Raw genomic sequence first — 14,304 nt, forward strand, 5'->3', positions numbered from 1 at the left:
TGACGGGCTTCAAGCAAGCCACCCTTCTAGGTATATACCTGGGTATCCCTCTTATCAAAGGTAAAGTTCGGGCCTCGCTTATGATGCCCTTGGCCTAGAAGATCCTATGCAGAATTGAGGGATATAAAGCTAGAATCCTCAACCCGACAGTTAGAGTGGTTCTCATCAAACATGTATTGTCCAGTATTCCCCAAAGCGGTTTGCAAGTTACTGGAATTGGGGCTGGCTAATTTCTTTTGGGGGAATGCGGATGGGAAAAAGAAGAAGCATTGGTTGAGGTGGTCGAAGATTTGTCCTGGATGTCAAGCAGGCTGCATCTACTTGAAGGGGAGAAGAAATCCTTCACCGAAGCGTCCCTGAGATGAAGCGGGATAGGGCCTAACACTGTACCTGCTAAGAAGCCATCCCCAGTCCAATTTTGGGTCCAAATTTTAACATTTCCCTCACCAATGAGCCACTTGGAGTGAGAGATTGCAAACGGTAAATTCTTGAGAATATCCTTCCATACGGTTGAGTTGGCAGTTGAATTCATGCATCTGGAGTGAATAAATTTGCCGATGTACTTTATCGACATGAGTCTCGCCCATAGCGAGCTCCCTTATAGAAGATTTCTGCCTATTTTAATTCTGAATGCTCGCATCACACCATGCTCCTTATACCAAGCCATCCTTCTGAAAGAGGGAGACAAATCTTCGACCACCTCAACCAATGCTTCTTCTTTTTCCCATCCGCATTCCCCCAAAAGAAATTGGCCAGCCCCAATTCCAGTAACTTGCAAACCGCTTTGGGGATGTCCACCGCTGACATGATACGGTTTAGGTTTAGGTTTAGGTTATAGGTTTAGGTAAAGGTTATAGGTTAAGGTTAAGGTTATATGTTTAGGTTTAGGTTAAGGTTATAGGTTTAGGTTTAGGTTAGGTTATAGGTTTTTGCAACCATATCATGTCAACGGTGAACATCCCCAAGGCGGTTTGCAGGTTGCTGGAATCGGGGCTGGCCAATTTCTTTTGGGGGAATGCGAATGGGAAAAAGAAAAAAGCATTGGTTGAGGTGGTTGAAGATTTATCTCCCACTTTTAGAAGGAGGGCTTGGTATAAGGAGCATGGAGGATGTGATGCGAGCATTCAAATTAAAATGGGTAGAAATCTTCTAGAAGGGAAGTAACTATGGGTGAGACTCATGTCGACAAAGTACATCGGCAAATTTTTTCACTCCAGAGGCATGAATTCAGCTGTTAACTCAATCGTCTGAAAGGATATGTTCAAGAATTTACTGTTTGCGATCACTCACTCCAAGTGGCTCATAGGTGAGGGAAATGTTAAATTTTGGACTGGGGAAGGCTTTTTAGCAGGTACAGCATTAGACCCTATCCCGCTTCATCTCAGGTACACCTCGATGAAGGACTTCTTCTCCCCTTCTAGTAGATTCAACCTGCTCGACATCCAGGACATCCTCCCTTCTCCCACCATTCAGTCTATGAGAGACAACCTAGTTTCGTTGTCTAGCAGGGAAGACATTTTGGCATGGGACCTGTCAGCGTCAAGAAGGTTCACGCTGAAGTCGGCTTGGCACGGCATTAGGCAACATCGACCTAGACTCATTTGGACAGTGTGGGCTTGGAATAAGTTTCTCCTATCAAAGATCGGGATGTATCTGTGGAAATTTATGCAGAACTCTGTCCCCATAAGTGTTACTGTCCAATATATAGGCATCAGTTTGGCATCCAGGTGCGAATGTTGCAGCTGCGAGGAAGAACCTAAGTTGGCAAACCATCCTCCTGACAGTGACGCTGATCAAGGGCCCCTGCCCCCTCCCTCCCCAGCGAACTTGGCCCCGCCTCACCCTCAAAACAGAGGGTCTATTTCAGCCAGTCGTCCCTCAACGCCCTAGCTGGCCTGAGACCTCCCAGTTAGTGCTATTAGCTATCTTCCTCTGCAGATTCTGATCAGTCCTCTCTAACCGCAGCTCCCATCTTCTAGGCAGCAGCAATACCACCTTGCCCACAATGTAGAACACATTGATCATCTCCTCTGTTTGGGGATCACTGCCGCTGAAGTTTGGTTGCACTTCTCTCGGATCTTTGATGTCCTGTTCATCCCCAATCAGTCCATCCGACAAAGAATCAGGTTTTGGTCAGGGAAGGCGTCCACCTCATCTCGCCTCAAGTTGTTATTAGGCCTGACTCCTTCATTCATTTGCTGGGAACTATGGTTGAGTCGTAATGCTGCTCGTTTTAAAGGTGTTAAGATGTTAGGTTGTAAGATCATTGCCAGGGTTTTCAGATGGCTGCAAGAAGGCTGGAACCCGATGCTCGACAAAGAATCCCATTCCCTCAAGGATTCTGCTACCATCCAAGCTCTTCGCCTAGAGACGACCAGGGTGATTCTAGGTGACAATCCCCTTTTAGTCAAATGGCATAGACCAAGCCGTGGCCGGATTAAGCTAAATGTTGACGAATCTTCCCGAGGGAACCTGGGAGAGAGCGGTGGAGGTGGAGTTTGTAGGGACGTCCAGGGCCGGCTAATTTTTTCTTTTCATAGGTATTACGGCCTCGCCACGAATACGATCATGGAGGCCCAGGCAATGCTTGATGGTATAGTTTTATGCAACAAGCTGGGCTTCTCGAACATCGACGTAGAATCTGATTCGAAGCTAGTTGTGGAAGCAGCTTCCGATTCCTCAGCTCATTACCCCTAGAACATATGGTATAGTATGGGGGCCATCCACCATATCAGTCGCTCCCTTAACCTCTCTTTCAGGCATATTTTCCTTGAGGGCAATTCTGTGGCTGATGCTTTGGCAAGGATGGCCAGTGAAGGTTGTGCGAACAAGTTCTATAGATACCGATCGGAATTGTCGAGAAGTGTAAGGGGTTCCTTGGTTCTCGACCAAGCAGGCCTGGGTAACCTGCGAGTTTGATTTATTTGGCTTGGTTGGGTGGGGGTCATCAGCTTTGCCCGAGCCTTTTCCCTTGGTTTCTCCTAGGCCTGCTTCCGATGTTGCCTTGTTCATATTTCCGTGGATGTGATTGTAAACGATAGGCGAGGCTCATATCCTTTTTGTTGGGGCCCGCCCGAATGGATGTACATCTTTTTCGATTTATAAAATTTGGTGGCTCAGTCCCACCTTTTCTTTTTTCTTTTTCTTTTTTTTTTAAAAAATAAAATAAAAAATTAACGTGCTTCCATAAAGCGCAAGATTAAGAAGTGATGTTAGATACAAATTTTCTAATATCTAATCTTGATCCGGGTTTCTCGTGGACCCAGAATTACAAAGGAACATATCTGATGTTGTGTCTGTTATGAATCTGGCATTGTATTTGATATGGATCTGTTATGGTTCTCATATTAATATGTTGGTGCATCTTCCATGAATTTGTTATTGTTTCTATTATGAATCTATTGTTGTGTTTATTGTGGATCGATCATTGTGTCTGCTGTGGGTCTATTGTATCTATTGTTCTAACTGCTGTAAATCTCTTGTTTATGTGTGACATCATGTCATGACCTCATTAAGGATGTAGAGCCGAAGGCATGTAGTTACCTTACCAAGGATACGGAGCTAAAGGGTGTGTTCTTAGCCACTAGCTGGAGTGAGAGGCTACAGAAGCTATTGATGTCTATTGGGTGAAATTCAAGTTCGTTAACGCAAGCATGATTTTCGAGAATGGACTTTCCTGGACATGAGTCTGTTTTTATGATTAGTGTGCTTGACCAAAATGTCGCCATGCTTCTTGCTTGAAATGGGTTTTGTATGTGGCAATGGGCATTGGTCAATTTGATTGCTATTTGGGCATGGCTATAGGTATTTTTAAACCTAGGTTTTTCAACAGCATGGGGAAGTTGGCTTTGGACGTGGACTATATGTTGGATATCTGTATTTGGACATGGTCACTTTTATTTTATAGGTAGCTTTTTTCACGTTTAATTACTGTATGTAATATTTTTGAAAAATATTTTGGTAGTAGTGTTTGTTGGTATATCAAATGTGTTTCTCTCAATGTAAATGGTTCTTCCATTGGTACACGAATATATATTTTCATGGAGAAGAGAAAATGCTAATGGTATTAATTTCGGAAACATTGGCTTGGGATGTACATGTCCTAGGTGGAGTGCAATATCGAGGTGAATAGGTACAACTGCACCACAACCTCCGTATTATTGACCCTTGGATCTGTCACGGCAATTGCTGAAATGCTTGGATTTTAACTTCCTTTCCCTACCAATTTCACCTTGGGGACCTAAGCCTGGCCAACATGTTTGGACGCTAGCGGTATCAAATGGCTGGGTTGGGCTTGTCCAACATCGGGCTGGGTATGGGCGGTGGAGTATGAGGCCTGAGGGTCGGGCTCAAGCTTAAATTTGAAGCCTGTTTATAAACCGGCCAGGTTTGGATTAAGAAGTCCAAAAGCTCGTCGGTTCAGCCCGGCCTGATAGGGTTTACAAACGTCCCTCGGAGAGTGCAGATCAGGTGGGGCAGGGGGAAGATCATAGTGGGTGAGGCCCTGACCGTGGAGCCCACCTCAATTTATGTGTTGTATATCGACACCATCCATCCATTTTTCCAGCTCATTTTAAGGCATGGTCCAAAAAATGTGAGAGATCCAAATCTCAGGTGGACCACACCAGACGAAAATAGTGGTGATTGAATGTCCACAATTAAAAATTCTTAAGGCCCACTGTGATGTTTATTTGACATCTAACCTGTTGATAAGGTCACACAGACCTGGATGAATGGAAAACACAAATAGCAGCTTGATCCAAAACTTTTGTAGCCCCCGAGAAGTTTTTAATGGTGGGAGTTAATCCCTATTGTGTGGTCAACTTGAGATTTAGATCTAGCTTATTTTTTGGACTACACCTTAAAATGCCTTAAAATGACCTGACAAAATGGATGACAGGACATATAACAGATACATCAAGATGGGCCGCACAGTCAAGGCCTCACCTACTTAGTTGTTACCGATGTGTCACCTAGTCCGGGTCTCCTTCAATCGACTTCCAAGGCTTAATGATAATAAATGGGGGACCCTACTCATGGATCAGTGGTAGAACCTGTGGGTCTCAACACTGAGGTCATCGTTCGAGTAGTTATAGTGTATGGGTTGGAGTGTGTGTAAAAAAAAATGTTAATAAATGGAAAGGAGAGGAGTTGCCAATTTAGGTGGGTCCCACCATGGTGTTTATTTCAAAACCATGCCAACCATCAAAATTTTCAACCCATGTTAGGCCCAGGAATAAAAAATCAGTCCTATCCGTATTTCAAGTGGACCACATGATTATAAATAGTGTAAAGGGGAATGCTCACTCTTTAAACTATTTTCCTCGGTATGTCCCATCCAAATAATAGATGGGGCTGATGTTTGGGCACTAGGCATAAGTCGGGTGTGGTATCTAAGGATTTTTAAGGATTGTATATTATCATTAGAGTGGGCCATGTAAATATCAAGGGCAGATGTTTCTCTCCCAACTTTTCCCTTGGTATGGCCAACCCAAATCATAAGTCAGCCTGGTTTTTTGTTCATCTACCTAATGTAGGATTATACATCTAATAGTTGAAGAGGATTTCACCTACATATTAAGGTGGGCCTTCTAGAGAATAAAGGGCATCATTCTAAGAGAGTTATTTCGGAGTGAACATATCAGGCATGACAGGAAAGGGATTATTTCACACAACTTTTTGAGAAAGGGGTTAGTGGCTTGGTGAGCTTCACCCTGGTGTTTGATGTAAAATCTACTCTATCCATTGGGTATTTCATGCCGTGTTAAATCCACGGCCTCAAAATCAACATCATTTATGATTCAAGTGGATCACATGATTGGAAAGAATGTACAGGGCAAGGCTTACCCTCTGAATTGTTTCCCTTGGTCTGACCCACCTAAATCACGGATGGGCCTGATTTTTGGGCCCTATTACTAAATTTTAATTTAGAATCTAATAGTTGGAGTATATTTTATATAATCATCACGGTGATACCTATAATAATCAAGAATGGATCTCTCTTACAACTGTTTCTTTTGCTGTGGACCACCCGAATCATGGCTAAGCCTTACTTTTTCACCCTTGGCCTAACATTGGATTACACATCTAATGGTCAGACTAGATATTACATACACATCATAGTGGGCTCCTAAAAAGATCAAGGGTGTGAGTCTTTACTTGTTCAGGCTGGACTTTTTTGCCAGTCATGAGCCAACCCGGCCGTTGACACCCCTATCGGATGCAAGGAGAAGTACTTAACCCGTTCAGTCCATTTGGGGTTTCATGGAAAGCTAGGGTAGCTGTTCCATCTAGCATAGAGCTGGTTTTAGGCAAAGTCTTTATCTCCACCTACTGAAACTAGCCTAGATTTTCATTCCCGAGAGTTAATCGTTGCCATGTTTGGGCCTAATGCTAGGAACGAATGCATTGCCTTGGCCTCTATTACCCTATATTAAATTATTAATATTATGTTACAATCATTAGTATACTATTAATATTACTTCACAGCTAAGTTAGGATGGACCAAGGTCTCAATTCATGATGACTTCTTGAGGCTTCAAAATAACTTTGGAGGCCTCATCTCTCGGGCGGTAGGCTCGAGTGGTACCGGCGCCAATAGAGTGCACCCAATCAAATGCTCTCCAATTTCTTTATAAGATCGAAATTGAGGCTCTGTGGGCCTTACCATGATTTATGTGCTTTATCCATGCTGTCCATCTATTTTTATAGATCATTTAATAGCAAGAGCCCAAAAATTAGGCAGATCCAAATCTTGTTTACACCACACGACAAGAAACAGTGATGATTAAACACCCACTAGTAAAAACTTCTTGTAGGCCACCAAAGTTTTGGATGAAGATGATATTTATATTTTCCTTTCATCCAGGTCTTTGTGACCTAATCAACAAGTTGGATGGAAAATAAACATTCCAGTGGGCCCTCGGAAGATTTTAATGGTGAGTGTTCGATCCTCATTGTTTTCTGGTGGTGTAGTCCACTTGAATATGGATTGTCTCATTTTTTAAATCAAGCCCAAGAAATATCTTTTAAAGTACATGGACAACATGGATAAAGCACATATATCATGGTGGGGCCCCATGGAGCAAGGTCTAAGTAGCCACATTGGTATTGGCAGCATCTTTTACCGATCAATTTATGGCAGGAGACCAAAAATTCGATAGATCTAAATCTCAATTGAACCACACCATAACAAACATTGGTGATTGAACGACCACCATTAAAAACTTCTTGGGGCTATAAAATTTTTGGATAAAGCTGATATTTGTATTTTTTTTTTTTCCTATCATCTAAGTCTTTGTGAACTAATTAACAGATTTGATGAAAAATAAACATTACAGTGGAACCTAGGAAGCTTGTAAACATGGGGTTCAATCACCACTGTTGGTTGTGTAGTTGACTTGATATTTAGATGTCTTATTTTTTGGGATCATGCCCTGAAATGATCCTTAAAAATAGATGGATGGCATGGATAAAACACATATATGGTGGGCATAGAGCACTGGCTACTGGCAGCGTCAGTAGGCAATCCGTGTACAGTACAGGCATGGCTCACCGCATAGAATGTTCAGTCCTGATAATTGTGGGGATCATCTCCATGGTGAGCCCACTTGATGCATGGATCGAAAGTACCACCTCCCTCTTACAGTTTGTAACCTGTACTTTTGTACGTGTGGTCTCACCGACCCGGTGAGTGCGCAGCTGCACCACCGAAAGGTTAAAACTTTCGAGTACATGATAGCTGGTGGAAATCAATTACAAGAAAAAGGAAAAGGCGTTCAATTATTAAAGGTCAGGCTGATGGTCGTCCCGCGCTCATTAAAGCTGTTAGCGTACCAAGGACAGGCATCTAACCATGGACCCGATTGCATACACTATGGGCACTGATTGTGACGCAGGGATGAACGTGATGAGGATAACTACCCCGAATCCATGGAGCTTCTCTAGACTCCTCACAGAGACTTCTCGAATCCACGAGGAAAAGAAAGCAGAAAATAGAAATAAATTCTAATAAATTCGAAATTGATTAATTGATGAATAAAAACGAGTTCACAACCCTTTAAATAGGGCTACCAAGCAATGAGAAAGAAATTAGAAGCAAACTACAACTCAAACTCTTAGAATCCGCGACTTACTATAAATAGTAAACTTACTATTTATAGACGGTCGTGATGTCTACTAGTGCGCAAGGTTTTCGGCCAAAAATAGTAAGTGTCCTATTTAGCTTCACCAAACCGTTCTCCTAATTATTCTAAGCTCTTTTCACGTTGGGCGCAACTCCTAAAGCCCGACGGATGAAGAGTTATAATCAAACTAAAACTTACTATGTATAGTAAAAACGGAATTAAAACAGGAAACGACCGTCAATCCAGGTTTTTTTTTAGTGTGTTCAACCCGGCATAGCGGGGTTGGTTGGCTTCAGTACGTTCTACCCCAAAATCATATATTTTACGCCGATAACTCATTCAGGATTGCAAGATACGCCCGATTTAAGGTTCGATGGTCTCGATCACTTTTGTCGGACCGGGCCTTTTCCGATCCATCTTGGCCATATAATTGTCTCGCGACCCGCTCTACATCAGACTCTCCACTTCAAAAGAACTCGCCTCGAGTTCTCGTCATGCTCGGTTCATGATACTCGGTAGGTCCGCGACATTAAAGTCGTGAGATCGCCACATCATCTGGAAGATCAACAACATAAGCGTTGTCATTGATCTTTCGAATGATTGGGACGGGTCAAATCTTCTTATTTTTCAACTTGTTGTACATTCCGGTCAGAAATCTCTCTTTGCACTGATGGACCATAATGCGGTCGCCCACCTCGAACACTTTTTGTCACTAATGCTTGTCCGCTTATTCCTTGTACTTCTCGTTCGAGGCATGTAGCTTGGTCTGCACTTCTACATGGATGCCCATGATCTTGTCTGTCATATGTTCTGCCGCAATGCTCGTGCCTGGGTGCTTGGGCAGAGGGACTAAGTCAAGTATGTGGCAAGGCACTCGTCCGTAGATAATCTGGAACGGTGATCTCCCTGTCGAGCGGTTCACCATGTTGTTGAATGCAAACTCTGCTTGAGATAAGGTCAAATCCCACTGCTTCGGTTTTTTCGAAATACAGCGAAGGAAGTTTCCCAACGTGCGATTCCTAACTTTTGGGGTATGCCCAAAAATGATGCAGGTCAAAGCAGGTGGAAATTAAGTCGTGTATCGAATCGATTCCATAAAGTGCCAAAAGTGATTAATGAACTTCGTGTCACGATCGAAGTAATGGTCTTGGGGATCCCGTGTAGCCGTACGACCTCTTTGAAAAATAAATTCGCCACGTGTGTTGCATCGATGGTCTTCTAACATGGTATAAAGTGCGCCATCTTTATTAATTATCTACCACCATTATTACCGAATTCTGCCACATTGTAATCGTGGGAAACCCATTTTCATGTCCGCCGGGAATTCCTTCAGTCAAAAGTTCATAACCATTTAAGTAATGGCTTGTAGAAGCCCGGAGTATCGAGAATCTCACTGAGGTCTCGATAAACATGACAACGTTACGCTTTTCCCACATCACGTATAATAATGCGACGTTACTTTTAAATCACAATGGAGATCGCGTCTAAACTCAACAATACCTGTCCACCAAGGCCACCTCCATGTAGCTCTTGAATAATCTGCTACTTACAGAACTTTGGGTATTCATTTCGATTTCAATTGACACAGACTTAGAAATTTTAAGAAGGTGCTCTTAGTGACCATTCGACACTTCATCCAAGAATGTGAAGTCCTCATCCTCGGCATACGGATCCTTGAGACAGTGAAGCCGACTACTTCGTTGCCCATTGTAACTAGTAGTGATGCACGACGGCTAAGTGCATCCACCAACCTTAGGCAAGTCTGCATGTGGACCTCTAAGTGGGCCCACACGTGGAAATTCACAAAAGCAACCCATCTAAGATGCACACGATTCACGTTAGTTGGCTATTAATAAACTTTAATGCTTGATGGACGTTCAAAACAAACTCTCTTTGAATCAAATAATGCCGCCAATGTCGACTAACACAAAGGTGGGGCCTACTTAATGAATGCTAACTTAAAGTCGACCAATGATAAAGACTTACACAATGTAGCCCTACATAGGATGACCCACATCAAAGCCTGGGCCTGACAATAATCCTCCAATTCAAAGGTATGGACGCGCACACTCAACCGCAAGTAATTTGTCGAAATTAGGAACCTGAAGACGGTGTTGTAGGAAACGATGTTGATCTCATAAGCTCTTATCAACTTTATCGGTCCACTAAACGGTCCATTTTTCATGCAATCTGTTATAAGCGCGACTATAGTGCTAAAATCTTGCACAAATCGAATTTAATTTGGATCCATGAAAACTCCTCACCTCATGAATGTTTGTCGGAATCGGCCATTCCTTGATAGCTCGCAACGTTTCATCGTCCACACGAATGGCTGGTGGAAATACAACAAATCCTGTAGCAGTGTGAAAAAATTTAAAAATACTTCTTCAAGTTGAGGTACTAAAATTTAAATTTCAAATATTTTAATTTTCTTTAAATTTGAAATGTTTGTTACTTTTTGCTCCGCCTCATCCTGGCTATTTATCAATATGTCATCAAAATATACTCCCACAAATCAGTGAATGGTTTTAGAACTTAATTCATTAAACGCATAAATTTTTAGTGCGTTCGATAGGCCGAAGGGCATGACCAGCCACTCATACAACCCTTCATTGGTCTTGAATGCCGTTTTCCACTCATCACCAGGTCGAATACGAATCTGATGGTACCCGCTCCTTAGATCTAGTTTAGAGAACACCTTGGCCCCTTCTAACATATCGAGCATGTCGTCCAACCGTGGTATTGGGAACCGATATTTGATGATAATTTTGTTGATTGCTCGGCTGTCGACACACATATACCAGCTTCCATCTTTTTTTGGAGTTAATAATGCTAGTACGGCACATGGGCTCATGCTCTCTCTCAAGAGACCCTTACGGATTAATTCCTCCACTTGTCCCTTAAGTATCTCACACTCCTTTGGACTCATCCGATAATGAGGGCGATTGGGCAGGCTAACCCTAGGGACGAGGTCTATGTGATGTTGGATGTCCCTTATGGGGGACAATCCATCAGGTAAATCCTCAGGCCAGACTTCTTTGAATTCGTTTAGCAGCAGTCTTAAACTTGGAGGGATGTTTGAGGGTTCCTCTTCCTCGCCCTTTACTACTACGGCGTATACCTCGCCAGTTTCCTTGGATTCCTCCATGAAATCCCGAATGGTCAAGAGGGAACTCCCCTCCACTTTAGAGGCTTCAGGGTGGTTCTCTGGTGCCATAGGGGCAAGGACTAATTTTCGACTATCCTTGACGAATACGTAGACATTATCTCGTCCCCGATGGGTCGCATCACGGTCCGACTGTCAGGGTCGACCGAGTAACATATGACAAGCTTCCATATCGACCACGTCACAAAGTATTTGATCCTTATAATTTTTGCCAATTGAAAACGAGATAGTGCATTGTTCAGTTACCTTGGTCTCATTCACCTTTTTTATCCAGCCAATAGAGTATGGGGAAGGATGCTTCATCGTTGGTAACCACAACTTGTCCACCATTACTCTCGAGACGATATTTTCGCTACTACCACTGTCTATGATCACATCACAGACCTTTCCGTTGACGGTGCACCGAGTACGAAATATATTGTGTCGCTGTGGATGTAATTCCTTTCGTGGGGTATACAGTAATCGCCTCACAACTAGAAATTCACCACGATCCTCGCCCGTCACTTCATCGCCACCTGCTATTTCTTCAGTGATTTGTTCATGTTCATCAAAGCGATGGTCTTCTTCTGCGGCCTCATCTTCAGTGCCCCCTTCGTTTATAGTCAAGTGTGCTGCGGGACGTTGAGGACAAGTGTTTGATAAGTGGCCTGGTTGGCCACAGCGGTAACAATTGTTCGACCTTGGCCGAGCATAAGGATTTGGAATCCTACTCGGACCCGCTGTTGTGGGTGCTGCACGTTGAGGTCTGGATGAGCCGCTCCCCATATCACGGTTTGCGGTTGTAGGAAGTTGAGATACTGGATCTTTTCCTCGTGGCAGCACTGGATCCTGCGTGAGACCTATCATGGGGGGTCAATTTGAAGGATATGGACGAGCAGGAGCTCTTGTAAGTTGTGTTTCTGCCCTACCCGCCAATTGAACTGCTTCATCCACGGTCCCGACTGGGTACATCTGAACTCGGTCCTGAATTGTCGGTCGCAACCCACCTATAAATCGTGCCACCTTCTGTGACTCAGATTCTGACAGATCGTTTCGTGTAGCCAACCGTTGAAATTCTTCAGTGTAATCTGTGACAGTTCGATTTCCTTGTCTGCAATTTTGATATTGTTGGAATAATATCTGCTCATAATCACTGGGGAGAAATCGAGATCGAAGAAGACGTCTCATCCGTGGCCATGATGAGATGGGCGCCTTGTTCTGGCGGGCTCGTGAGAGTTGTAATTGTTCCCACCATGCAGAAGCACCAAATTTTAATTTAAACACTACCAATTTTACCTTTTTATGATCTGGCACGTCCATGTAATCAAAATATCTCTCTACTTCGGCTAGCCAATCGAGAAAATCTTCTATACGTAATAAACCGTTAAAACTAGAAAGTTCAGCCTTACCTCGATAGTCTCTTTCAGCACGATCTAGATGATCACCTCCATGGATTGGTCGTCGAGCAAAACCCTCATTAAGGTCCTCGTCGCTAGAACTTGAATCATCTGGTGTAGCCCTACGGTTTGCCACTGGTAGTGCTCTACGAAAATCGGGATTGTGTCGTACAGCAACCATGGGTGGTGGAGCACCGCCTAGGGCTCGGGGCGGAAGTAGCGCATCCGCAAGACGGTCGAGAGTTGCCTGCAGCCCTTGCATGGTCAACTGACTCTCCCGGTGGAAAGCTTCCATTCTTTCCGAAAGATAACGAATCCCTGGATCACCGTCCACAGGATTTTGATTCATACCTTCGTTGTTTGCCATCGGCCCGAGGGAAATCCTCGCTTTGATACCAATTGACGCAGGGATGAACGTGATGAGGATAACTACTCCGAATCCACGGAGCTTCTCTGGACTCCTCACAGAGACTTCTCGAATCCACGAGGAAAGAAAGCAAAAAATAGAAATAAATTCTAATAAATTTGAAATTGATTAATTGATGAATAAAAACGAGTTCACAACCCTTTAAATAGGGCTACCAAGCAATGGGAAAGAAATTAGAAGCAAACTACAACTCAAACTCTTAGAATCCGCGACTTACTATAAATAGTAAACTTACTATTTATAGACGGTCGTGATGTCTACTAGTGTGCAAGGTTTTCGGCCAAAAATAGTAAGTGTCCTATTTGGCTTCACCAAACCGTTCTCCTAATTATTCTAAGCTCTTTTCACGTTGGGCGCAACTCCTAAAGCCCGACGGATGAAGAGTTATAATCAAACTAAAACTTACTATTTATAGTAAAAACGAAATTAAAACAGGGAAACGACCGTCAATCCAGGGGTTTTTCGCAATTCCGGGCTGCGCAACCCGGCATAGCGGGGTTGGTTGGCTTCAGTAGCTCGTTCTACCCCAAAATCATATATTTTACGTCAGATAACTCATTCCGGATTGCAAGATACGCCCGATTTAAGGTTCGATGGTCTGGATCTTCTGTCGTTGACCGGGCCTTTTCTGATCCATCTTGGCCATGTAATTGTCTGCAACCCGCTCTACATCAGATTGCATACAAACACTGCCAGTAGTGGCTGGATGGTGCTCTGTGGTGTGCACCATGTTGTATGTATTTTATTTATGCTGCCCATCCATTTTTTTCAGCTCATTTTAGGGCATGAGCTCAAAACTGAAGCAGATCCAAATCTGAGGTGGACCACATCACAGGAAACTGTGGTGATGGAACGTCTACCATGAAGTTACCACACATTTTTTTCAGCTCATAATTTTGGGGTATGAGCCCAAAAATGATGCAGATCCAAATATGAGGTGGAAAACATCACAGGAAAATGTGGTGAAGGAATGCCACAGCAAAAACTTCCTGAGGGCCACAAAAGTTTTGGCTCATATTTGTGTTTTCACTTATCCCATGTCTGTGTGACCTTATTAACTGGTTGGATGACAAATAAACATTTCTATGGGCCTTTAGAAGTTTTTTTTTAAAAAAAAAAATTTATTATTATTATTATTATTATTATTTTTTGGTGGCCATTCAATCACCACTATTTTCATGTTACACAGCCGGGAATTCACTTCAGTCA

This window comes from Magnolia sinica, chromosome 9, assembly GCF_029962835.1.
Source record: "Magnolia sinica isolate HGM2019 chromosome 9, MsV1, whole genome shotgun sequence".
Taxonomy (NCBI): domain Eukaryota; kingdom Viridiplantae; phylum Streptophyta; class Magnoliopsida; order Magnoliales; family Magnoliaceae; genus Magnolia; species Magnolia sinica.